This window comes from Coregonus clupeaformis, unplaced genomic scaffold (assembly GCF_020615455.1).
Source record: "Coregonus clupeaformis isolate EN_2021a unplaced genomic scaffold, ASM2061545v1 scaf1642, whole genome shotgun sequence".
NCBI lineage: Eukaryota > Metazoa > Chordata > Actinopteri > Salmoniformes > Salmonidae > Coregonus > Coregonus clupeaformis.
The window spans coordinates 66,489-93,965 of NW_025535096.1; the positions used below are offsets into that span (position 1 = coordinate 66,489).

A 27,477-nucleotide genomic window follows, 5' to 3' on the forward strand; every position below is an offset into this window, starting at 1 on the left:
TTGCCTTAACTTAAAAAGAAATGAGTTGGGAGTGGGTAATAAAAATAATAATTCAATTCCAAACATGGGGGGCATCCTTTCAGTCACTGGAGAGCTGGGTTCACACAGTCCACGCAAGATCTTGTCCCCACTGCTGATCTATTACAGCATAGCTTGCCCATTGCAAAAATCTGAGACACTGAAGACCAGCCCCTACTCTTGGCAGGCAGGACTGAGATGCCTTTACCCTTTGAACCTTCACACTGGAAGCTGTTCCAAAACTAATCCACATCGAGAGGTTGGAAGTCCGACTGTTGCTATCTGTCGACTTCCCAAGGAGTCTACTAGCTTCTGTGCCTTGGATGGTGCAGCTGGCAGTAATAGGACCAGGAGGCTCCAGGGCAGGCTGGTGGCAGTCTGAGGGCATCCTTTGGCTCCTCACTCTCACTCCGCCAGCCACTGCCTGTTGGCATATTTAACCACATCCAGTGCCATGGGGTCTGCAGGATGCACACACAAGGCACACAGTAAGATCACACAGTCAGGCACACAGACAAAGGGGAAGCACCTTTTGGACCATAAGATCAGTCAGACTGGACAGTTTGTAGGCTCATACTCCAGGCCTGGGTTCAATACATTTATGTCAAATAGTGTCAAATGTCTTCAGCTGCTGTTTTGTATCATGAAGCTAGAGGAAATGAAAAACAGACACTCACCTCAAATCATCATCTTCAGTCTCCCACGCTAAAACAAAGAGACAGGTCTTTACTCACAACAGCCATACCATAATATGCCATACCTCTAATATCACATATTCAGTGGTCATTAGAATGGGTACAACTGATGTATAATTAAAGAGCAGCCACGGTGTGTGTACTTGGGACACACACATATAGTTGCTATAGTCATAGTGGTTGTAGTTCATAACCTCCGTAGCTGCCTGTGTTCTGGGTCATAGCCCCAGTTGGGCAGTGGTCAGGGTACTGTTGGTAGTACTGGTTGTTGTTGTACAGTACGCCTGATTAGACCTGTCTGGTACTTATCCCTGGTTTTTGACAGAAAACACTATGAATAAACATAATATTTATAAAAAATCTATATGCTATTAATAATGAATAATGAAAATTTTTGATTAACACAGGATGTTTCCTACATCCATGATTGGAGAGAACAACTTGAACATACCAAACGAATGGAGTAAAAGTGTCTTCCTTCATCTACACCTTCCTTCCCTACTGTATAGAGGAGGCTCTGTTAATCCCTGGACAGTGCATTCAGTGGCATGCAGTTCGTACCTGTTTCTCTGCCTTGTCTTCATTATGTAACGGTTTAGTTTGAACCTCTTTGGCTGTAGAGAAGAGAGTGTTTTGTTGTTCAGAATGGATTATTCCGGGCATGTTTTATCTCGTAAAGTTAATACGTTGTATCAGAGTTCACCATATGCCTATACATGTCCAATCCTCTCAGAGTGCCTGAGATAGGGTAGGGCTATGGGTCGGTTTGAATTGGGAAAAAATTTGGAATCATTGGGGATGTGTGTGTGTGGTGGCACTGTGCCGGTGTGGCTCCGCTCCAGTGCTTTCCTGAGACACCGCTCAGCAGTGGCTTTAATCACTTCAACTCAACAAAGCAATAGCCTGACGCACCCCCTACACAAGGTGGAGAAGGTACAAAACACATACGTATGCGTGTACGTTGTGGTTGTGCAATTTCTTCTGTTGGTGAATAGTGATAGTAATATACAGTAGCTACTAGACATCCCCAAAGACAAAAAACTGTCTGCTCCATAATCTTAACCCTTCTTGTGCAGTAGCATAATGTTCCTCTGTCTTACCAGTTCATTTTTGTTTCCGGATGATTCTCACCCACCACTGACTCTCCCATGGTGGCAAATGCACGAGAGATGAACTTCTCATCCATATAAGGCTCTAACTACAGGGGATGAGTGAAAACACTAGCACAGAAAACCTCTCTCTAGCTTGCTACTGCTTAAATTACCTACACTCTGTAACCTTTTGCATTGCCACTTTCTACAATATATTCAACTGGACATATTCTCAAACTTTCAGAGACACTGACTTGGTGTAGTCTTTCAGACAGAAAGGAAATGACTTGAAGCTTCACTAGACTAGAGGCTCTTTGGGAGGAAACGTCAGTGAGCAAGGAACTAGCTAACGTTTGCCATGGCCGAAATGCCTGAGACATCTATTAGCTAACAGGCTAGTTGGTAGCACCAGAGGTGGTAACATTAGCTATCCTAAAGTGGGAGTAACACAAGAGCTAGGATATGCTAATGATAGTTTTCTATGCATGCAAAGTTATTGAAGTAACATATCAGGACTTACATTACCCGTCCATAAGCAACTCATTGTGTTTACAATTTTGGTTCACCGACGTAAACACCAGCTTCACCAACATACGCTGCGGTTTTTGCAAATCTGTCTCCTGGAAACTGCCATGGTGGTCAAGGGTATTACCTTTTACTGTTGCATTGTGGGATGATAAAGTCCTCCAAATTGCGTCACATTTCCTAGTATTGGTGCTTTTGGTGCGTTCAAGACAACTGGGAACTAGGAAAAAAACAGCATCAAATGATGGGGCCGAGTTCCCGGGTGGAAGGAGTTTCAAAGTTTCACAGTCAGTGCTCGTTTTCCGAGTTCCCAGTTGTCATGAACGCATTGAAGTCGGTCTGCGATTTCCGAGTTCCCAGATCCAGTTGTTTTGAACTCGGCATATCGCTTCGATCAGCGGAGTCATTGGAAGGGTCTCGTTGCCGGATAGGATGTGGCTTGTGCCGCATGGCTTCAAACGTAGGTCACTAAAACGTCTTAAAATATGATGTAGTTACTTCAAGTATGTGCCTTTTGGATTCTGGGATTATATTTTAACGGGTGATACCGTGCGCGTTCTGTTGAATACGGATCTGAATAATCAAGTAGCTGACGTTAACTTAATTCTGGCTAAATTCACGACCATTTTTAGGTAAACATGATCACTGCTTCGTCAAGGGCAACACACTAAAACAGGACCTGCGTGGCACCCTTTCTCCATAACTGGACGTATCCATGATCACAGCCATCGAAATAGAATTTGGTTGCAGGACTCGGTGGAGGGTGTTATTAATATTGGTGCTGCCACACCCTCAGCTGGTAAATCAGGTTTGCAGAGTGAGTTGTATGTATGTCAATGTGTGTCTAAAGCTCTTACAGTAGCTACAAAAGGTGTTTATTTGTCCAGCCTAAAAAGGACTGGCAGCCTTCAACTAATTTCTGCACTTTGACAGGTGTAAGATTAGGAACCTGCAAATTATGCAATCGGCACATGGTAATAGCATAGGAGTAGCTAGCTACCTGTTTGGAACTTGAATGGACAGTTGATGTTATGCGACATGACTCTGACAGTGTATGTTTTCCCCTGCCTTGTTATTTTCCTGCATTGAGCGATGGACTGGACCTGAGACCTAAATATAATGGCGTTATCCATTGTTTGAAAAATGTGTGGCAGCAGGAGGTCAGAGGACTCTACCAAGGTCACCCCAAACATCTTGGGTGCTGGGCATCATGGGGCCTCTACTTCCTATGTAAGTATAACCGAAGAAGTGAAACCATTCTACTTTCTCTGAGATAATATCTTTACAATATGACGCTGGATGACATGACAGCATGCATGCGTGCCAGACATTTATTGGAATTTCAATAGTATATAGGGTTAAAAAGTATTGTCTTATCATCAGGTGAATGGTAAAGGCAAGTAGGAGTAATCGACATTGAAAATGAATAGATTTGGTAAACGGTTCGGCCTGTTTTTTAGTTCCGAACTGGAGAGGGAGTGTAAACTCTTATGACTAGCTAGAAGTACAGTATCTCGGCTGCGTAGAGAATTTTGCTGTTGTAAAACACATTTTCTGCAACTCTACAGATTTATCTATTGAGTGACAGAAAATGTTGCTGTTACAAGCTAATTTCCAGCAATTCTATACAGTTTGGCATGAATGGGAAACAATTCTGCAGTTTTTTAGCTAATTTTCAGCAATTCTATGCATTTGGCCATGGCTTCAATGCTGTATTTCCTATATGAATATAACAAAGGTAAGTAGGCATGGGCCTGAATGCCCATTTTTGTATATAGTTCAATCATCTTTCTGCATGCTTTCTATCTGGTTTTGGTTGTTTAAGTTGACACTGAAACAGGTTTTCTGTCCTAGAAATTTACCATAGCCATAAAAATTTTCTATACAGAAAAGCCCTGTAATTAGCTCCAATGACTGTAATTTCAAATCAAATCAAATGTTATTTGTCACATGTGCGAATACAACGAGTGTAGACCTTACAGTGAAATGCTTACTTATTAACCAACAATGCAGTTTAAAGGAAGAATAAAACAAAAAATCACAGCCAATATACAATTTACAAAATAAAGCTAATAAATAATGAAAAGGCAGCAGTAAAGCGTGGCGAGACTCTCTCACAGAGGAGTACCAGTACCCAGTCAGTAATCACAGAGGCACCAGTTAATTGAAGTGATTGGGGTTGGAGAGCCAAGCAGTTGCCATACCAGGCAGTGATGCAACCAGTCAGGATGCTCTCGATGAATTTGCAGCACAGAACCTTTTGGGATCTGAGGACACATACAATCTTTCAAGTCTCTTGGGAATAGGTTTTGTCGTGCCCTCTTCAGACCTGTCTTTGTGTTTTATGGATGCCAGTAGTTTGTTGGTGATGCTGGACAGAAGAACTCAAACTCTCAACCTGCTCCACCACAGCCCCATTCGATGAGAATGGGGGCGTGCTCGATCCTCTTCTTTCCTGTGGTAACAATCATCTCCTCCCTAGGCCGGACAGCTCAGTTGGTAGTGCATGGCGCCTGGCGCCAGGTTGTGGGTTCGATTCCCAGGTGGTGTAAAGTAATGTGTCACACTCACTAACTGTAAGTAACTTTGAGATACAAGAAAGCGTCTGCTAAATGACTAAAATGTAAAATGTAAAAATAATGAAAATTGTAGTTTGAGATTTTGGCAATGAAGCCATTTATCGCCCAAAATTGGATGGGCCAAGAAACAGTTAGCATGTAACTGTTCCTGTAGACTTCAAATCATTGCACTATACACTTCAGTTGGCATGGGCTTGTGAAGCCTCTATCTTCCTTCATTCTGGGCCTTGAGACATAAACATTTTATCCACGGTAGTACAGCACTTATGTGATATTCATAAAATGATATTTTCACGTTTAAAAAACCACTCCAAAATTGCAAGGTGGGTTCCTGCATTGGTTGAAACCCTCGTCTATCAATCAACTATAGACATCACTTAACATGACTGTTGATAATATTTCTACATTATTACTCTAACCCTTTTAAATAGCAATGGTAGCGTCGGGTTTGTCTGTTGAGGTATTCAATGAATTTTCTGTTCTGTCTGTATTAACCCACAGTTACAATGCCATCAGTACACTAAGGAAGGCCGTCAGTCTGAACTGGTGCTGAACACCTGCTGTCAGCCGCCCAAGCAGGTTAGTACTGCCTCTGTCTAGAACCCCAGGGACCCACACACTGGTGGGTGTTTGGTCAATCTCCACAACCCGAGGAGTCAACACTGTTTGATCAAACAGTTAACATTACACATCTAAATAAACATATCACCCAGTCTCTCTTTATGCTGATCCAGACTTTGATTAGTTGAATCAGGCGTGTGACTGACTAGTTGGAACAAAATATTTGACTCCCTCTGGCTTAGGCAAAAGTACATATGTATACAGTTATTGGTCAATTTTTTGAACTTGCAAATTTTCTGTGTGTGCAGGTCTGATTTGATTGACCCTAGCCTAATCATGTTAAACTAATGCCTGCCATCACTGACAGACAATGGAAAAAGGAAAGAAAGGCCTTAGCTGCTGTAATCATGTGATTTAATAAAACTTAATGAGATGAGGTCTTCACCAGCTCCATACTTCACAGGCTCCATGTAGTGTAAGCAGTAGAGCTTGTAGTTTGGTTTAATTCATATTTTAGCCTTTTGCCAGCTGTCTGTGTGGTCTCTGTTTCCTCCGTCTCGATTAATATTCAATCACTAACTAAACCTATCTGGGTGACTAAGACAAGCCAGTGCTGCAGTATAACACTGATCCACTAGACTTAGTATAAAGGGATGGTAGATGCACTGGTGAAGATCTACCGGCATGAGGGATACCTGGACTGTACAGGTGAGACTCAAGTACCTTGGGTTGTCCATCCTGTATTCTTGTGATGGCTGTATCCTGAATAGAGCTTATTAGGACTTTCTTGTCTGCTTACAAGTCAGGTGCAGGTCCAGTGAATGTAGGGACATGCAGATGGCAGTGTCACTCTGAAAAATACTAAGGTCATTGAGGTTCATTTACAAGACAACTTCCTGAGTTACATTGTACACCCACACACCATTTATGTGCCAAGGCAGGAGCCTTTCAATTGCTTTGTTTTGGTCTTTCTACACTGGTAGACTTGGCAACCAGAAAGAAAAAAAACAGCATGAAGTGGGCATGCATATGCCAAATGTCTTGCTTCACAGTAGAACAAGCAGCAATAGTAGAGATATTATTACTAATTCCAAGGCTAAAATAGATTTCGCATTTGAGATGTGCCTGAAAAGCAAAATATCACCACAAACAAGTGGCTCTCACTAGCTACACTAGCTCCAGTTCAGCTCCGTTCCGCTTACCGGACGGAAGCTGTGCATGTTGATGGTATAATTTCTTACCAGATGAGGTTCTGTGTATGTTGATGGTGGAGTTGGGCTCAGGGCTGCCTTGGTCTAGGTAGATGATGAACTTCGATGGGCAGAGGTCTGTACTCCCAACTCCGTTGAAGGTGAAGTACCAACGCTGGCAGCAGGCTGTCTTACACTTCAGCCTCAGGGGGCAGCTGAAGAGCACACGCAGGGCACTGTCTGAACGCGGCTTGGTGAATGTACAGTCCTACAGAACACAAGAGGTGGAGAGGAAATCCTAACAGTAGCATCCAATGATAGCACATCTTCAATGTTTTATGTTTTGTATTCATGTCTCATTTCAATTCAGTGTGAATAATACAATGTTGTTACTATTAATTACACTGTTAGTACACAGGCTTAAGAGCAAATTAAAATAACATATTAATACTTTTCTCTAAAGGAGCACAATCAACCTTATTATGGATGATCAATATAATAATAATGCTGATGTAACCATATTACTCAGTGCCCCAGATCCTGTCTGGTGAGCATTGCCAGACACCCAGCTATCTTGCCCAGGTCAGATCCCATAGTTGAGTGAGTTCCAGGCACACTGCTTGTAGTTGGGTTTCCAGGGCTCCTCAAACACCTCACTCTGCCTCTCCTTTCTCCCCCTTGATGCCATGGCCTTGGGATACCAGAGGGTCCCCAGGGGATATGACCCAGGAGCCAGGATTGCCCTCCCTGCCGGGGTGCCAGCCGGACCTGAGGGCAGCTGTTGTACTGGAGAATGAGAGGGAGGGGAAGAGGAAGGAGATGGAGGAGAGAGACACTGTTATAATGGGGAACACGAGGGAGGAGCAGACTGTTCTAGTAACCACACTAATAACATACCACCTAGGGTTGAAAATATGCAGGTTTGTCATCTAAGCATCATATGGACTACATCAAATGTATGTGTCCAGTTCATTACAATGGACATCCAGACCTGTAATGGATAATGGTGGAAATACAAAGTCAGTTCAAGCGTCTAGTTTTTCATTTACAATTGGTTGAGTTGTAGATTCAACCTGAAATCAACAAAAATGGCCAACTTGTCATTGGGTTTAGGTTAAAGTTGGGTGAAAAAAATATAAACATTTCGAAACTCCTTTGCGTTGATGACTTTTTGCAAATGCAATCAGTTTTCCACATTGATGTAACATCATCACATTGATTTTTTCTTCAATTATTTGGAAACAGCGTTGATTCAACCGGTTGTGCCCAAGGGGACTTGACTCCCAATCACAAAAAGTGCAAAAGATGATGTCAGATGTCTGGGCCATTTGTGTGGGAAATGAAGTGAATGAGAGATAGAGTAGATATCAGGAATTCCAGAGTGTAAATCTGTGCTCCAGTGTTTGTGGTCCAGTCCAGTGGCGGACAGACAGACAGACCAGCTTGATTTAATGTCCAGTTCTGTTTTGTTTAAACGGATGCTCCCTCTTACTCACAATGACTCAAACACGCTACAGACAGGCTGGCTGGCCAAAGTAACCACCACACACTGAGAGAGAAACCATGCTTCTCCAACATGACTGCTTATCACAAGACTCTCATAGATATACTTGGTGAATCTGCAACTACAATTTAAGATGTAAATGGAGGAAATCAGTCCTACGATGTACTAGGCTATAGACCAATATTTAACATACAAACTTGTGATACTCTTAGTTAAGCACATTGTATCAGAATAAATCATACTTAGCCTTGTTCTCAGATCAGAAGATTCTCAAAGGATAAAAAGGACAAGAAAGGATTAGCCAGTGCTCAAGTAGGTCATTAGTGACCATTGAGAATCAGCTAAGAAAATCATGCAGCTGTACCGTGCAAAGCCTGAGTCTTCTATAACAAAAAAAGAAACCAAAGACAACTTCAGCTTATATTACAATGAATGGTTATTTCGGGCGTGTTCTTGCTTGAAGCTGATATTGTTCATCATTACATCTTTTAGACAGTCATTTCAGGAATGCCAAATCAAATATAAAATTGGGGTAGGCTACGGAATTACAATACTGCAGTATTTAAATTCCAGCTATTGTCGAGACACAAATGGTATACCAGGCAACATACCAGGCCTGAGGCCCTGGGCCCAGTTCCCAAAATCATCTTAAGGCTAAGTTCATCATTAGAACCTTCGTAGGAGCGTCGTTAATGTCGACTGTTTCCCAAAACCATCGTTATTAAAGTTGCACTTGAAAGCGCTCGAAATCTAACGCCTGCCTCAGACCACTCGTAGAACAGCTAAGTGCGTCGTTAGATGCGTTTTTGCCCTCCGTAACTTTATACACAGAAGATCTCCCGCTAAACATAGAATCACATCTGTCTCTGTGAGCATAATTAACTCAGAGAATAAAGTTAATAATAATAATAATAATAATATGCCATTTAGCGAACGCTTTTTTATCCAAAGCGACTTACAGTCATGCATGCATACTAGAAATACAAAGTTGCCAATGTCTTTGCAGTTGATACAAACAAGCTAGTATAAAAATATGTTTTAAAATGAGAGATGACCGCATTCAAATATAAACAGTAAGCTATAGGCCTATTTCAATCATTAAAATACATTTTCATGTTCAATCATTGAGTTCTATTTTGTTACTTGTAGGCAACTGTGTAATTTGTCTCAACATATTTTATGATATGATGTGTAGCCTAACATGTGCACAATGATGTGCCAAATCTGTGATTTAGTGCAATTTTATCATTACAATAAGCCACCTTAATATTTGCAGCCATAGGTGGTAATATCACTCTAGAACTGATCCGTCGTCAGTATTGTGAAATAATTATAATGTTAAGGAAGATTTGTATGGAAAAAACGATCAGGCAGCTGCTGCTTTCTTTCGATCCTATCGAGTATCTTTGCCGCTTTAACGATGCGCTTAGCAACCGTTCTCTCTGCATGGTGTTTTGGGGCTTATGTTACATTTCGGCCTTTGTGAGGAAAGATGCATCATTAAAACATTCGCAGGCCTACGTTCCATCGCTGTCAGAAAACCGGGCCTAGTGCTGGTTTTGCCATTAAGTGACTATGGTGGAACCACCTAGAGTCAACTCTGACTGGGAAGTAGATGTATCAGGGTCCCTCAGCTTACCAAACAAGAGTACCAGGGTCATGCTGTTGAAATGACAGATTGTATTCTCTATAAAATCACTTAAGCACATGCTTGGGATTTGGGATACATAATACAGTAGCCTATAAGTAACAATATGTAAATACCTCTGAGACTATACATAGATTTGAATGTGGTTATTATCCTTCCTTTTACTTACTATATATGCCATTTAGCAGACACTTTTATCCAGCTACATTTTTTACATATGGGTGGTCCCGGGACTCCAACTCACAATCCCTGGCATTACAAGCGCAATGTTCTATCAACTGAGCCATTCAGGACTGGATCCAACATCATTATAAGACCCACAGTTGAAGAATGAATGTCTCAGACGTTTATTAGGGTTTGATTTGTTTCTGGAGAGAATTGAAAAGCCATGAAAGGAACCTCTGTTCTGCTCAACCACACAGCTGACTTTCCTATTAACTAATCCAGAAACAGTACTGAACAAACTGCAGTAGCCAACTGTGTAAACACAGTGTTTATACTTTACAGACAAACATACTACTGCTGTGATAACAGAAAAAGTGACTGTTATTGCAACTATGGATCAACATTGAAATCCCCAACACACCATACATTAGCTTCGACTCAACGAGGTTTTACACAGATCAAAACTGTTCACAGGCGCTGGACAAGAAGAAGACTAAATATAGAGAAAAAAGTGATGTACTCTCAGCAAACAGTGAGCAGACTTCAAGCCAGGGTGAGAGCATGCTGCTAAAGACATACAAAATACACAGTACAGTAGCTGACAAAAAGCTATATGCTCTGGAAAAGATTAATACCATGTTGTTCAAATAAGAGGATCTTGAATCCGGATTCAGCAGAGATTCTGAATTGCAGTTTGGTTTGTCTGCATCGTTTCCAATTACACTAGACAGATAATAACAAGATGCTGTTCATCATATCACATTACTCAGTTATTGCCATGCAGTCCTATACTGCTGGTCAGATGTATACACTAGGCCTACACCAAAGCAACAAAAACTAGTTGAAACAGCGTTTCCACGTCATTTCAACCCCCCAAAATCTATGTGATGAGTTGAATCAACGTGAAATTGGATTTGCAAAAGTTATCAACATAAGGGCATTTCGTCTTTTTTCACCCATCTTTTAACCTAAATCAAATGACATGGTGCCATTTTTTTGTTGAATTCACGTTAGTTGACAGCTCAGCAAATGTCAATCAAAACTAGACGTTGAACAGACGTCTGTGCCCAGTGAACGAAGCAATGAACCAGCCAGAACCCTCATGACTTCTGTCTGGGTCTTTGTTATTCTTCTGCATGCTGGACCTTTGCCAACTTCTTGACTTTGCATCAGTTATACCCAATATGCTATATATAATATTGGAAGAACATTTGCGAGTGGCCACTGGTCAACGTGGCACCGATCATCCATAACCCATTCAAAATGATGGTAGTAGGTATAGAACTGAAAATCACTCAAAAACCAGCATCCCCAAAAAAACGTTTTATTTTAAAGGGGAAATAATGAAAAGAAATTGCAACAATTAAAGGCTTAAACATTGGTTAAATGTGAAATGAATCAGGATGGGATTCGCTAGTTTTCGGCGGTTTGAGGACTGTGCAGCTTTACGAAAATAATCTATTTTGATAGGTTTTTTACCTTTTCGTATTCAACATCGCTTCCTGTCAAGTCCCTTTCTCAATTTCTCTGCTCCATGGAAAGGTAGAATCACGCATGTGAGGAGCAGCAGACAGGTTAGAGGTGATACCATCTTTTATTTTCCCAAAAGATCGGGAAGGGAGACCACAGCACTGCCCTGCTGCTCTGCTGCGCCGTATTTCAAGTGAGTGGGAATGAGGGGAAGTTTACAGCGCACCTATGCTCTGTCTACAAATTTGTTCTCACATAGCCTATGATTTATGGGTTTTTGCCACTAGGTTTGTTCAAATGTCTGGACTCTCCAGAAGTTATCATGGGCAGGGGAAATAACATTTTATTTGAAAATATAAATAGAATCTTAATGTGAGCCTACTGCATGTCAATAGGTCTGGAACTGCCTTTACATTTATTATCCACATGATCACTTGTTCAAGACCGTTTAGGCATTTGTTCCCCCTCAATCCCTTCCCACTATAACGAGGTTCTATTCAATCTGCATCGCAGAAGTTTAGCTTTTACAGAGTGATTGAACTTTACTGTTGAAAAGCAATATGTCAAGTATAAATGCAGTAAAGTAACACACTAAGTTACAAACAAACTTTTAGAGCAAAATTGTGTTTTTTAGACACAAGTGCAAACATCAAGGAGTTGGGCATTCGCGATCTGATGGGAATCGGTGATGTCATCGGCCTCCTACTACCTTGAGGAACAATGAGGCAATAAAGAACAAGAGGAAATGTACAGTCCCGTCTTCCCTATGTATTTTCCCTGTAGGCTAGCTGATGATTATGTTGATGATGACAAACAATTTATAGGTTATGTCTATTGGTGCTTTCAAGACAACTGGGAACTTTGAAAAAAACGGTCAAATCATGACGTCAATGATTTTTTTAGGTCGGAGCTCCTGAAAGACACCCGAGTTTCCGACTTGGAATTCGAGTTGGATGAACGTTCAATATTTTTCTGATCGGAGCTAGTTTTTCTCTTCATGAACGCACTGAGTCGGAGTTTTCCGAGTTCCCAGTTGTTTCGAACCGGCATATAACACAAACATGACAACCTGGTTCCACTGTCTGTATGGGCGATACAAAACCAGGCATTCATTCATAAGGACAAATTACATTCAGTTTATTTTATTCAATAATATTTTATTAAAAGGAAATATAATTGATACAAAATATATATCAAATAGTACATACAACAAACACTACAAAAGCTCACAAAAATGTATAGGGAATTTAAAATAAAATTTAAAATGTTCTATAGCCTAAGCAAATTCATATGCCATCAGGATGAGTAGTGGTTATACTGTTAATGTGTGAAGGAGTGGAAACAAGATAACAAATTTATTAGCTGTAACCTTTGTCTTCAGATAACCACATAATACTATGAATTTGGAGTGAAGATCAAGGACAGGGTCAAAATAAAGACAATAAAACAATGCAGAATGGAGGATTTAAATACTAATCAAGTATTGTGAATATGTATGGATGGATAAATGGTTTCACTATTACAGTGTGCAAGACTTATTCCCAACAGACCTTTGGGAAAATGCTTGCAAGAAAAATGTGTGAGTCAGAAACACAATTAAAGGATTACGGTAATCATGCCAATTGAAATGCTAGACAAAACCCACACATTTGTCCAAAAATCCATATTCAGGTACATGCTTTGGATTAGTTTCATCTCCAGATTTTCAACTAGAGTTTTCATATTGGATCATCAGTTTATTATGGTAGGCATACATACTACTATGTTGGTTGAAACAAAACAAAACAAACATTATATATCTCAGCCTGAAATTGTACATTATCACTCAGTCTTTGCCTCGGTTTAATCTATAGAGGTAAACAACTCCTCTAGTGTAGTGAGATGTCCAACCACAACAACTTCCATAGGAATCAGAGCCAGAAATAAGCATGTGGTTACTTTGTCCACATATTTCACTGGAGATGAATACACACATGGAATGACTATGTCACACATGTAAAGCATCTGAAGACCATGATTTAGTTCATGAGGCACATTCTTCTAGAAACTGTAGTATAAAAACATATGCTCCACAGTTGCAGGAAATGAAGTTTTATGAGGAGAAGTCAGCCAAATTGAAGTGCTTATGTAACTTGTTATAGATATACTTAAATAAACATTGTAATGGAAATGGAATGAAAATTAAGGTAGCATGCTAGGTGTGGTAGTGAGACCCTCCTGTCTAATGCAATTACTTTAACTACAAGAACTACTATGCTTGCTACTCATTCTTTCATGATGGAATTGTCTACATGCAAATGACATTAACCATTGAATACAACAATAAAATAAACATAGTTAACAACCTCTACAGCTGATATCCTTGAAGTTCAATTGTTTGGTGGGGAAACATTAGTGATTTTCAGATTTTCAGCGCTTAAACTCAGTGTAAAGACTAGTCCAGTGATAGAAAATAAAATAGTTTACATAAATATTGCCAGTGTATATTCACACTTTACATATCAAATCTACTAACAGAAAATTATAGCTTTTTCACTTAGTAAATAAACAATAAATCAACCCCTAGAAGTGACTGTTTTACAGCAGGGAAATGCAACCGTTGGTCTGAAGAGCTGCATGATTCTCTAACCTCATTCACTGCAGTGTAGCCCAGTGATCCAGTAAAGCTGACTGGCGTTTTGTGCTTCACCTGTTGGGTCGGTCAGTGAATGGAGCTCTCTAGGACCCTGGTGACCCACCTAGTCTCTTCCTTCCCTGTCTCTGTGGTTTGAAGGAAAACTCCTGTTTTTTCTGCTGGTTTCTCAACTTCTCTCTCTGGTACTATCCCGATCCACTAATATCACTGATTGATCTGAGAGTGTTTACATCTGGTATGGTATGACAGGCTAAATCAGTTGCTCATTTGAATGGAAGAACAAAAACCAGCAGAAATTCCAATCCAGCCCTGAGGACCAGAGTTGCTCATCTCTGCTGGTGTTAAAAATTTCCCAGGAGCCTGCTGGTTGGGCTCAGCCGCTGTTGTCCTTGTCCTTCTTCTCCTCTGGTACCTGGCGAACCAGGTGAGATGGAGCCTTCGGCGCTGCCGCTGTGAGTGGCTTAAAGCCAGGTCCTGTCCTGGGCATCTGTCTCGTCTCTGATAGGTCACTCCTGGGAGTCCTCCTACAAGACAAGTTTGCAAAAACAGCCTGTGCGGTGGAGGCGAACAAAACCTTTTTGATACGTATGTATGGTCCAGAAAGTACTTGGGAAAAAGAGGGTGAAAGTATCTGTCTTTACCTTCCCTCTGCGACTCTGTGGAAGCTCTCTGAGCGGCTGCTAACCTTGCTGGAGCTGCCCTTTTGCCTGCGTCTCTCTGCCTCTCCTCTCTCCCCCAGACAGGGCCTGTCCGCTGGGCTGCCTCTACCTCTCCTGTCCCTTTCCCCCCAGCCTGGAGCCACGGGTGGAGCTGCCCCTCCAGCTGCTCCCACAAGCGGAAGAGCCCTCAGGCGAGCCCCTGGCCTCAGAGAAAGCCTGGCCCCGGACGGCTCATGGTTGCCACTGCTGAGAAGGGGTGCTAAGTGGTTACTTGATTGGCTGAGCACAGTGCTGGTGCCATGGACTTAGAATTACCTTAAGTTTGTAGAACTGGGGGGTGCAGTGGTTCTTCTTGTGCTGGACCACGGCTGTTGTGTTTGAGGAAGGGCTTACAGGACTCCTGAAAGAACTCAACGGCTCTCACTAATGGGGCTGGATGAATAGAATTAGAACACAGTATAGTATATTTATTTGCAATCTGTAAATGTTGCATACTGTAAAGCAAGTTGCTTCCCAAATGGCACCCTAGCTAATATATATGCACTACTTTTGCACTAGGGTGCCATTTTGGGACTCTATCCATGTAAGAAAATATGATTTGTTTCAGCAGTTGAGAGACAGGCATTAGTAGAGTGTTCATACTCTTTCTTCCTGGTCCTGTTGAAGAAGAAGGCCCATTCTGAGCAGGTCTTCTTGCTGCTGACCCAGAACTGTGAGATCCCAGCCACCAGGGTCATCAGGTATTTAATCAGGAATAGGGACAGGTCCGGACTGATCAGACTCTGTAGTCTGAAACACAACATTGTATTATAAACCGGGTTGTTTGAGCCCTGAATGCTGAGTGGCTGAAAGCTGTGTTTTTTTACAGTTCTAATTACGTTGGTAACCAGTTTATAACAGTAATCAGGCACCTCTGGGGTTTTGTGGTAAATGGCCAAACCCTTAGCCGTGGAATAATAACCATATACATTTACATTTGAGTCATTTAGCTCTTATCCAGAAGAGTGACCCATTCATCTTAAGATAGTTGGTGGGACAACCACATATCTGAGCATAGTAAGTACACATTCCCTCAATAAAGTAGCTATCAGCAAAGCTAGAAAGAGGGTGGTGGAGGGGAGGTGTCAAGAGGAAATTGTGTTTGTTTCAGAATATTTTATTATTATCCTTTTGGGGGGATTATTTAAGATACTCTTTTTGAAGAGTGAGTTTTCAGGTGTTTTCGGTAGATGGGGAAGGGACTTTGCTGTCCCACAGCTTCAGGGAAGCTGGTTCAAGCAGTAGGGTTCCAGGACCAAAGAAAGGCTTGGACTGGGCTGAGCTGAAGCTGCCCCTTCCGTGAGGTGGGAGAGCCAAGAGACCAGAGGTGGCAGAACAGAGTGCTCGGGTTGGGGTGTGAGGCCTTGAGCATAGGTAGGGGAGGCAGTGCGCCGTAGGCAAGCACCATGAATTCTTGTGGTGGATGCAAGCTTCGACTGAAGCCAGTGGAGTGTGCTGAGGGCGGGTTGACATGGGGAGAACTTGGGAAGGTTGAAAACCCAGGTGGGCTGCAGCGTTCTGAATAAATTGCAGGGTTTGATGGCACAAGTGGGTAGCCCAGCCAACAGCGAGTTGCAGTAGTCCAGATGGGAGAGGTTAAGTGCCTGGATTAGGACATGCGCCGCTTCGGTGGCTGAGGTAGGGTCGTCCTCTACAGATGTTGTATAGTACCACACACCCCCTGCGTGCCTTATTGCTTAATTAGACCATTTCCATTTAAACATCTGCCAAATATCATGGGTACATTCTACTGTGGCTGAAAGAAGGCATAAGAACAGCACTGATTTTAGCAACATCTATTAATGTTTGATGAATTTTGCAGTGGCATATCTTCATAGAGATATATCAAATTATTATGAAAATGTTCTAGTGCTAAGCGTGTGTGTTACTGCTGTGTGAGCAGGGAATGCTGTACTCAGCAGCGGTCATTGATCCAGGTTTTTCCCAAGTGGGCGCTGGCTCTGTTCATAGATGTAACACCCCTGCAGAGTGCCAGGGCTGGGCACAGACCACTGAACACCCGTCCCCGGATCTCAAACTTCTTAGCTTCTCTGGTTCCTCTCATCGTGCTGGATCACCTGGCTTACGTTATTGAAACGAACGATCCCAGCCAGCAGCAGAGACAGCCCCCACCACCAACCCGATACACATAGGCGCCAGCACAAAGTACCGCGTGGCGTCCAGATCCCATAGAGCCCCACGAAGCACACGGCGCTGATGTTATCTCCCTCCACCTTGTTGAGAGCCAGTAGCATGACGGATTGTAGTGCTCCAGGGATCCCCCAGCGACAAAGTGGAACCACACCGCCTTCTTCTCGATAACCTCACAGCTCCACTTGGGCCAGGCCAGGAACCAGGTGATGGTGAGGATGACCCACCAGGCGATGCGGCCATGGAGAGAAGTAGAGCAGCATGAGTAGCGTACAGCCTTTACTCTGGGAGCCGAGCACCACCGTGTCCATGGCAGCCAGGTGCACCGCCTGGGATGAATGAATGAATAAATTGATTAACGAATGAATTACTACTTTTATGTCCCATAAGAAGTTTGCTAGGAAAATGAAAGGTATACCTGGCATACATATAAAACATCACAATACATAGCTAACTTCATCCCAGGACATAAAAGTCCAAAGTTTGGACACACCTACTCATTCAAGGGTTTTCTTTAATTTTTACAATTTTTTACATTGTAGAATAATAGTGAAGACATCAACACTATGAAATAACACATATGGAATCATGTAGCCAACCAAAAAAGTATTAAACAAATCCAAATATATTTTATATTTGAGATTCTTCAAATAGCCACCTTTTTTATGATAACCTTTGCACACTCTTGGCATTCTCTCAGCAACTTCACCTGGAATGCTTTTCCAACAGTCTTGCTGAGCACTTGTTGGCTGCTTTTCCTTCACTCTGCGGTCCGACTCATCCCAAACCATCTCAATTGGGTTGAGGTCGGGGATTGTGGAGGCGGGTCATCTGATGCAACATTCCATCACTCTCCTTCTTGGTAAAATAGCCCCTTACACAGCCTGGAGTGTGTTGGGTCATTAATCACATTGAAAAACAAATGATAGTCCCACTAAGCCCAAACCAGATGGGATTGTGTATACAGCTGTAGAGAATGCTGGTAGCCATGCTGGTTAGAGTGTCTGCCAATTTTAGTAATCCCAAAGAGTGTCTGACACCCCACACCATAACACCTCCCCTCCTCCATGCTTTACGGTGGGAAATACACATGGGAGATGTCCGTTCACCCACCCACGTCTCCCTGCAGAACCTTGTGATTGAACCCAAAAATCTCAATTTGGACTCCAGACCAAAAGGACATTTCCACCGGTCTAATGTCCATTGCTCGTGTTTCTTGGTCCAAACAAGTCTCTTCTTCTTATTGGTGTCCTTTAGTAGTGGTTTCTTACCAGCAATTCAACCATGAAGAGGCTGTTTCACACAGTCCCCCTTTGGGCATTTGATGTTGAGATGTGTCTGTTACTTGAACTCTGTGAAGCATTTATTTGGGCTGAAGAATTTCTGAAGCTGGTAACTCTAATGAACTTATCCTCTGCAGCAGAGGTAACTCTCTTCATTCCTGTAGCGGTCCTCGCAGAGCTAAGTTTCATCATAGCGCTTGATGGTTTTGCGAGCACATGAAAAAGCTTCAAAGTTCTTGGGAAATGTTCCATATTGACTGACCTTCATGTCTTAAAGTATTGATGGACTGTAGTTTCCCTTTTCTTATTTTGTAGCTGTTCTTGACATAATATGGACTTGGTTTTACCAAATGAATATCTTCTGCCTTTCCCCCCCTACCTTGTCTACTTACAACTGATTGAAAACAAGCATTAAGAAGGAAATAAATTCCACAAATTAACATTTTAAGAAGGCACACCTGTTAATTGGAAATGCATTCCAGGTGACTACCTCATGAAGCTGGTTGAGAGAGAATGCCAATCGTGTACAATTCTCATCAAAAGGAGCAAAGGGTGGCTATTTGAAGAATCTCACATATAAAATATATTTTGGTTGTTTTTTTTACTTTTACATGATTTCATAGTTTGTAATGCTTCACTATTATTCTACAATGTGAAAATAGTAAAAATTAAGAAAATCCCTGGAATGAGTAGGTGTGTCCAAGCTTTGACTAATTTTCCTTTACATCACAAGACATGGGATGTATCCCAAATAACACCCTATTCCCTTGTAGTACAATAATTTAGACCAGAATATAGGGATCTGGGAGCTCTAGTCAAGTAGTGTACAAACATAGATTGAGTGCCATTTCCAATTTACAGATATAAAACAGACCTTGTTGCAGGATGCATTGTTCCCAAACAGGAAGCCAATGAAGTAGATAGCGACACGAAGCTGCTTTTTTACGGCATAGAAGATGATTGTGCGTTCGGGGGTAGCGGAAGCGTTTAGCGTCGATGAGGAAGGTGAGAGAAAAGTGAAGAGCGTGGCGCAGGAGCAGGCCGATGGAGCACACGGTGGTCTTGGCGAGCTTCGATCTGCCGGCTTGAAGTACATGTTGGAGCAAGGGGAGCTGAGTCGGCACCCAGGAACGTGGATCCTAAGCGAATTAGGGTCTTCAGCTGAAAGGGGCACCAGAAGCCCATGTCCTCTTGGCAGACAGAGAGGTCTTGGGTGTGGTCAGTCTGGTTGGTGTGGAAACTGAGCCATCACCCAGATAGAGCAATCCTCCAATCTAGAGGAGAAAAAGTTGGAGTAAAAGTCAAGACCACTGCTAATTAATACCATTTCAAAACTTAGTGCTGATAAATGTAATAACTGTTCAATTAGCAGTTGTAAGCAGTTTATAAACGCTTACTATTTGGTCATCTGAAAAAAAGTCATGCATGTGCCTTTTCATCTATAAATCTTGGCGGTACAACACGCCTGCTTATGTAACAGATGTTGTGGTTCGATGAACCACGCTTTACGTGATGAAATGGCGCGCCTGAGACCTGAAGTGCGTTCAACCCAGTCAGTCACATCTACCTGTCACAGTGCAGCTCCGGAGGCCAGGTAATGCCGAAGGTGCTGATGTCCTTCTGCAGTCTGACCTCACTGTTTCACACAGGTCACGACATGGCCGGATCACCTGGTGTCATCAGTGCATGCTGGGATAAAGGCCTGACACAGGAAGTGATGTGCGTCTGGAGAGCAGCGCAGGTTGACCAACGCGGCATGAGGCTACGGAGGTAGGGAAGGGAGAGAGCGAGAGAGCGAGAGAGAAAGGGAGAGAGAGAAAGGGAGAAAAGGGAGAAAGGGAGAGAAGGAAAGAGGGGGGAGAGAGAGAGAAAGGGAGGAGGCGAAGGAGAGAGAGAATAATGAGAGAGAGATACATTCAGATTTTTATGGTTCAAGAACATGCTGTAAATACTAGGGTTGCAAAATTCCGGTATCTTTCCTAAATTCCAAGGTTTCCAGAAGTCCTGGTTAAGGTTTCTGGACTTCCTGGACTATTCAAACCTAATTCCAGGAATCTTTCAACCAGGATTTTGAAAACCTGGAAAAGATTACAGAATTTTCTACCCTAAATACCAGTACTGGGCTCCTGTACCTGTAAGGTGGAGCTGAACAAATGGTCAGACATGTTTTTCATCCAACAACCAATATTGATTCCAACTAGATTCATTTAGACATCACAACAGTTTGTAATTAAAAGTCCAGTCAACGTGAGGTTAATTCTTTCAATCAAGGCCACAATACAGTACATGAGGTCCCTTGCCATGGGCAAATCCATAAATAAGATCGTTTTATTTTCCTGTAACGTGACTTGGTTGGAAAAGCTAAAAAGACTACTCTACATTAAGAGCTGTAATGCACGTATGGTGCCACACAGATTCCTTTCAGAGGCTGTCTCATATTCTTCCCGTTTCAACAGATTTTTAGTATATTGGGGTGGGCATCAGAAATGACTCTGGGACTGGTTGGAAACCAGAGGTCAGAGGGATATTGACTGGAATGGACAGAACTGTTGGGCTTCACTCAGTATCCATTCCATCACACTAAAGCTGCTATCCTGCTCTAACAACCGTTAATGAGTTCCACAGTGATTTCTACCAAAGTATGAAAACACATCTTTCCAAAGCATGAATGGTTATTTTTGGCGTGTTTCACGTAAACAGAGTTTATCCAAATAAACAGATCTTGTCGTAATGACCATCACAAAAGCTTAAGGATACCATCAGTTATGACTGCCACAAATCATTCCCAAAAACAATTCTTCTTTGTATCCTTCAAGATTACAGACTGTATCATGTAGCCATCTTAATCGGGCCACTTGCTTTGAATCAGATACACCATGTTATCAAACATTCCTGTTCAGCTTACAAATGCAGTTATGCAGAAAGAACTATGACTGCTGACAGTAAATCCAACCGATGTTTACAGCGTATAAGCCACATTTTCCCCTCAATCCCACCATCAACACAGGAGCCAACCTAACAAACCCACTATTCAATGTTCTCTCCCTGACTGTTTCCCCAGCACCAGGCTGGCAGCCTTCTCTCTCTCTCTAGATCTATAGATGGGGCCTGGGGAACTGGCTCTCATTTCTGGTGGCTCACTTGTTCACTTCTTTGGGGTCCCAAACTCCCTCTCAAAGAGAGCTCTTCTTAGTCTACAATCTGCCGTTTCGTGTGTTTGTCTGTGGAGCCACTGTAAATTGGAATACATTTGGAGTGTATTGGAATTGGGGCTGTCTGTCCTCATTCAAAAGCATGATCCATCTACTGATTACTCTAGTGTAGATTTCCACCCAAGGTCCCTCGACTATGGATAATAATGACTCAATTAATACTGCAGTGGGCTAAATCAGGGTCACTGGGTGTTTCTTGGTAGTCTTAAACAAATCTACTTTGAAACAAAAATTATACACCTCACACACATGGTTATGGACTTTACAAAAAGAAAATACCTGTACCATGTCAGATATCGAGTTGAAATAGAATTCAATTTTGAGTTTGCATTTCAACATTACACTTTATATACATCACAGAGACGGAAATATAACAAACCCGTTTGACACAGAAACACCAGATTTTCTGCAGTTTTTTTCTTCTTTTCTGTTTATTAAGTATTACATTATGAAAATATTAATAACATTTCCACTCATAAGGAGCCCACTAGGCGGCGATTTGGTCATTTGACAGCAAGGGAGGAGCTTGTAATATAGCATCTAACTTAAAAAATGCATTGGTTGAGTTTTAAATGTATACTAAAAACATATACTAGTTCTTCACTTACTGCTATTTTGGTCAGTTTTCACTTACAGGTGCCTGAAGTGTTACTTTTAAGCTGCCAAACACTGGTAGAATATTGTCACATTGACATGGTAACAGAACAATGCCCCTAAAGGGAAAGGGGCTAGTCCTCCATCCGGAAAATCATATTAGATAACACTGAACAGATGAGCAACAGGAAAATCAACTTCATAACAATACCTAGATCCCCATCATGGCACAGCACCAACAGGCCATTTGGTCAGATTGACTGCTCAGCAGTAGGTACTGTAGCCATCTATTACTATAGTTACCTAACACTGACACTTTGAAGTGAAGTGAAGGTGAGAACAAAGAAAAAAAAAAAAGAAGGGGGAGAGGTAGAAACAGAGAGAGAAGAGGAGAGAGAGAGAGAGAGTACAGTGTGGAAGGAATGCTGGCTAGTCTTTGTGTGAGGCTGGGTGTATCTCCCTCCCCTTTTCTCCTAAATCAAATAACGCCCCACACAACAAAAGTACCCAGGTTCCCTGTGGCTCCCTGAGGTTGTCCTGAAATAAGAGAGAACCTCAGCTCAGCTGATAGATAGACACCACACAAAGTACAGCATATCTCTGTCTGCTCCACACTCATTTCAATCAGTACAGGCTTTACTGAATGAACCATAAGATGGAATGCAATATGACATTTTATTAAATGTCGACATAACCTGAAAGGCCGCTCAGCAAGGAAGAAGCCACTGCTCCAAAACCGCCATAATAAAGCCAGACTACGGTTTGCAACTGCACATGGGGACAAAGATCGTACTTTTTGGAGAAATGTCCTCTGTTCTGATGAAACAAAAATAGAACTGTTTCGCCATAATGACCATCGTTATGTTTGGAGGAAAAAGGGGGAAGCTTGCAAGCCGAAGAACACCATCCCAACCGTGAAGCACGGGGGTGGCAGCATCATGCTGTGGGGGTGCTTTGCTGCAGGAGGGACTGGTGCACTTCACAAAATAGATGGCATCATGAGGAAGGAAAATTATGTGGATATATTGAAGCAACATCTCAAGACATCAGTCAGGAAGTCAAAGCTTGGTCGCAAATGGGTCTTCCAAATGGACAATGACCCCAAGCATACTTCCAAAGTTGTGGCAAAATGGCTTAAGGACAACAAAGTCAAGGTATTGGAGTGGCCATCACAAAGCCCTGACCTCAATCCTATAGAAAATGTGTGGGCAGAACTGAAAAAGTGTGTGCGAGCAAGGAGGCCTACAAACCTGACTCAGTTACACCAGCTCTGTCAGGAGGAGTGGGCCAAAATTCACCCAACTTATTGTGGGAAGCTTGTGGAAGGCTACCCGAAACGTTTGACCCAAGTTAAACAATTTAAAGGCAATGCTACCAAATACTAATTGAGTGTATGTAAACTTCTGACCCACTGGGAATGTGATGAAAGAAATAAAAGCTGAAATAAATAATTCTCTCTACTATTATTCTGACATTTCACATTCTTAAAATGAAGTGGTGATCCTAACTGACCTAAGACAGGGAATTTTTACTAGGACTAAATGTCAGGGATTGTGAAAAACTGAGTTTAAATGTATTTGGCTAAGGTGTATGTAAACTTCCGACTTCAACTGTACATTCCAAGATTTACACCCATTGGTTGAGAGAGAGGAAGGTGAAAATTGCAAAAGTGAACCCATAGGTTAAACAGCAAGCGTGAGGAATGTGCATTATTGTGCCATGCTTATATAGGCTATAAGGTATTTGGTATTTTATTAGGATCCCCATTAGCTGTTGGAAAAGCAGCAGCTACTCTTCCTGGGGTCCACACAAAACATGAAACATGACATAACACAGAACATTAATAGACAAGAACAGCTCAAGGACAGAACTACATACATTTGTTTTAAAGGCACACGTAGCCTACATATCAATACATACACACAAACTATCTAGGTCAAATAGGGGAGAGGCATTGTGCCGTGAGGTGTTGCTTTATCTGTTTTTTGAAACCAGGTTTGCTGTTTATTTGAGCAATTTCAGATGGAACAGAGTTCCATGCAATAATGGCTCTATATAATACTGTATGTTTTCTTGAATTTGTTCTGGATTTGGGGACTGTGAAAAGACCCCTGGTGGCATGTCTGGTGGGGTAAGTGTGTGTGTCAGAGCTGTGTGTAAGTTGACTATGCAAACAATTTGGGATTTTCAACACATTAATATTTCTTATAAAAAGAAGATGTGATGCAGTCAGTCTCTCCTCAACTCTTAGCCAAGAGAGACTGGCATGCATAGTATTTACATCAGCCCTCTGATATAAATAGGTGAATGACATTCCACACATGGCTAACAGGAAAGAGGAGAAGAAACAAGACGCTATGCTGACGATGATAAGTTTGTATTCACTCCCAGTATTCCCGTAGAATAGGAAACAAAAACGAATTATGTTATGCTTACTGGTTGAAGTTAAACGAGCATTCAGCCTTCTGATTGAACTTTTGTAAACTACATTACGTGTAACTAAACACTGTAGCTACAGCGAGAGGGGATGGAAGACCTTCGAGAATACTAAGACACACAAGATACAATACTCAGCTATCCATTAAAAAGATTGCATTTCCTCTACATCTTAGCAAGTTCATAGAGAATGGTTTGAAAAATAGTTATTTTAATACACAATTAACCTTTTGCACCTATTGGATTCATGGCAAACATATGGTAAAATGCTATTACATATGTAGGATCTTAATTTGATCACCCTGTTGCAGTAGAACTTCCCTGTAATGCAGCTAATATAAAATGTGTTGTGTATTTGAAGTTTAAAAAGGCTTCTGCAGTTTGTAATTTCCAGTTTGAAATTTTAGACATGATTTTCCCTTACGAAAAATGTATCAACCCCTACAAAAATGTCCATTAATTATAAGCCACATAATAATTCTAATTTCATGTTGCTGCAGGATTATTTTCCTGCTGTAGCAAACTGACTCAAATTAAGATCCTACATCTGTAACAAACTGCAAGGTGTTTTTTCCTCTATGCTCCAAGTCTGATGGGAAATCTTAGGGTTTTATCACAGTGAGAAACACTCACCTCCATCCTGCTGGCTGCTATGTCTTGGTCATAGTGCTCCATCATGTTGGGGAAGAAGGTCATGTTGTAGGGCATCCCCAGGCAGCGATGCACCTTGATGGGTTCACAGGTGAACAGACTGTGGGCGTGGCAGCTCCTCACCCCTATCAGTGCCAGGCACACCCAGACCAGCCCGGGTATCATCATGGTGGCAGCCAGGTGCTAGGCTAAACTCTTTGTGTATAAACAGCTCTATTTGGTTCAGTGGAAGGATATCTTTATGTTGGAGGCCGGATAACTCTTCATCCACATTCCTCTAGGCCTGCTGGGGTCCTATCCATGGAGACAAAAGGAGTAATGACAGGTAAAACATTCCCATCAGCCACCACGGCATCAGCACGGTGGCACGTTCGGAAGTCCCAAGCTTTAAAAAAGAACAGAGTATAATTTATCTGGTGTGTTTTGAAGGGCAAGTATGGGGTTTGGTTCCAAAGCAATAAAGGTCCAACGCAGCAGTTTTTATCTCAATATCAAATAATTTCTGGGTAACAGTTAAGTACCTTACTGTGATTGGTTTCAATTAAAGTGGTCAAAAAGAAACAAAAATAGCTTCTTAGCAAAGATATTTGCTAGGACTGTCTGGGAGTGGTCTCAGTGGGGAGGGGAAAACTGAAACTAGCTGTTATTGGCAGAGAGGTTTGGAACTCTCTTTCTTATTGGTCTATTAACTAATTTACTGCATCACCAGGAAGGCCAAAACAGGCTGAAATTTCAGGTGGTGTTTTCAAACAGCTCTTACACTAAAAGGACATTATCATCATTTTCACAATTTCACAGTATTATTCCAATCTCAAAGTGTGGAAATATGTATAAAACACTGCACTGGGCCTTTAGCATCAATATTTGTAACATCTTACTGATAAACTTGCTTTAGATCATTCATATTGATCTGAGTGGATTATTGCTAGTGAGAAATACATCTGTCCAGTCTCTTCTGCAGTGGTGAATAGATTATGTGGTGGAATTGCACACTGAATTGCAGACTAATTCAATATAAGCATCAGCTTGTTGATACAGGCTTGAAGCTTTAAGTGTCTTGTGAAGTCTGGTATGTAACAATGTCTGATTGGAGCATGCCACGCCATCTAATCTCACACAGGTAATCATTCACAGAAAGCACTGTCTGGAATGCATGCCGTTTGCATTCAATAAGTCTATGATTTGCTGTACTGCAGAACATAAATCACTTTTTCATTTGCTGCAATAGTCCCATGCACTATTGTATGGTTGGTTATTTGTTGTTGTGTTTATGTTTACATGTATGTGTGTGTTTGAGCTGTGGAGAGAATGGCTTTAACAATAAACAAATCAATCAAAGCTGATTAAATGATTATTATTATGATTTCACCAAACAATCTAATGTTTTGCTACTGTATCGATTGGCATTTAGCGAACCATGCGAACCACTTCATGACTGTTTCTATCATGTACAGTAGCTTGGAATAGTTTAGCCAACAAAAACCATATTCGATTTCCAAATATCACTGAGAAAAGGCCACTGAATAGTCAAATGTTTTGACTTGGTCACAAATCACACACACTCCAGTCAAATTATTTAAAAAAAACATAGATCTTTCATTTTTAAAGTAAAAAATAACTACTTCAGAATAAACCCTATTGTCAAAAGTTGAAGAAAATTACACTGCAGTTACATGGAATACTTAGAAAGAATAGGAATATACATTTCCTTCCTTCGTGTTTTCCCCAAATGGGCATTCGGAAACTCCATTTGTTCCTCATGTCTGGCAGCCAACTTCGTGAAGTGGGACTAGTAAATATCCCTGTCTCCGTGCCTTGGAAAGGGCCTCGATAAGTTTCAAATGTAACATTTATTTAGACAAGGACAGAAAAGTCACATCAATTACACTTACCCTTTGGTTGTTAGTTTTTCCTAAATAAAGGGCATCATTCCATAGCAATCCTTTCGGATTTTGCGAAAAAAATTCCAGCGACTTTCAACTATTCTCCGCCCTCTTCTTTCAGCTCCACATCCTGTCTGTCTGCGTGTTCGATACAACACCCCCATACAGTAACAATCCGGGGAAACACTGGCGGTTGTCATTTGCAGGTGCTATTATCAAGCGCAGACGGTGTAGCCACAAACATTATGTATTTTATAATGGTACTATTCAAAATAGATGGATAGTCCTCGATCTCAGATAATACACGCATCATAACGCTGTAACAACTTTGTGCAATTAAATGATGACTTATTATATTTTTCACTGTAAGGGGAGAATTAAAGTTGTACATTAAAGATACAAAATTAACGTTAAAGGGTTGCAGATGAGCTGTTGCGGCTGTGCACTGGCTTTTAGAAATGTCACAAAGAAATGCTGATCATGGTTTT

The 27,477-nt window shown here is 41.6% G+C and overlaps 2 pseudogenes; both read right to left on the reverse strand.

Moving 5' to 3' along the window:
* Positions 1-423: 423 nt before the first annotated feature.
* LOC123487317 lies at positions 424-11,567 on the reverse strand (annotated as a pseudogene).
* Positions 11,568-14,454: 2,887 nt separating this feature from the next.
* On the reverse strand, positions 14,455-27,139 carry LOC123487318 (annotated as a pseudogene).
* Positions 27,140-27,477: the final 338 nt, after the last annotated feature.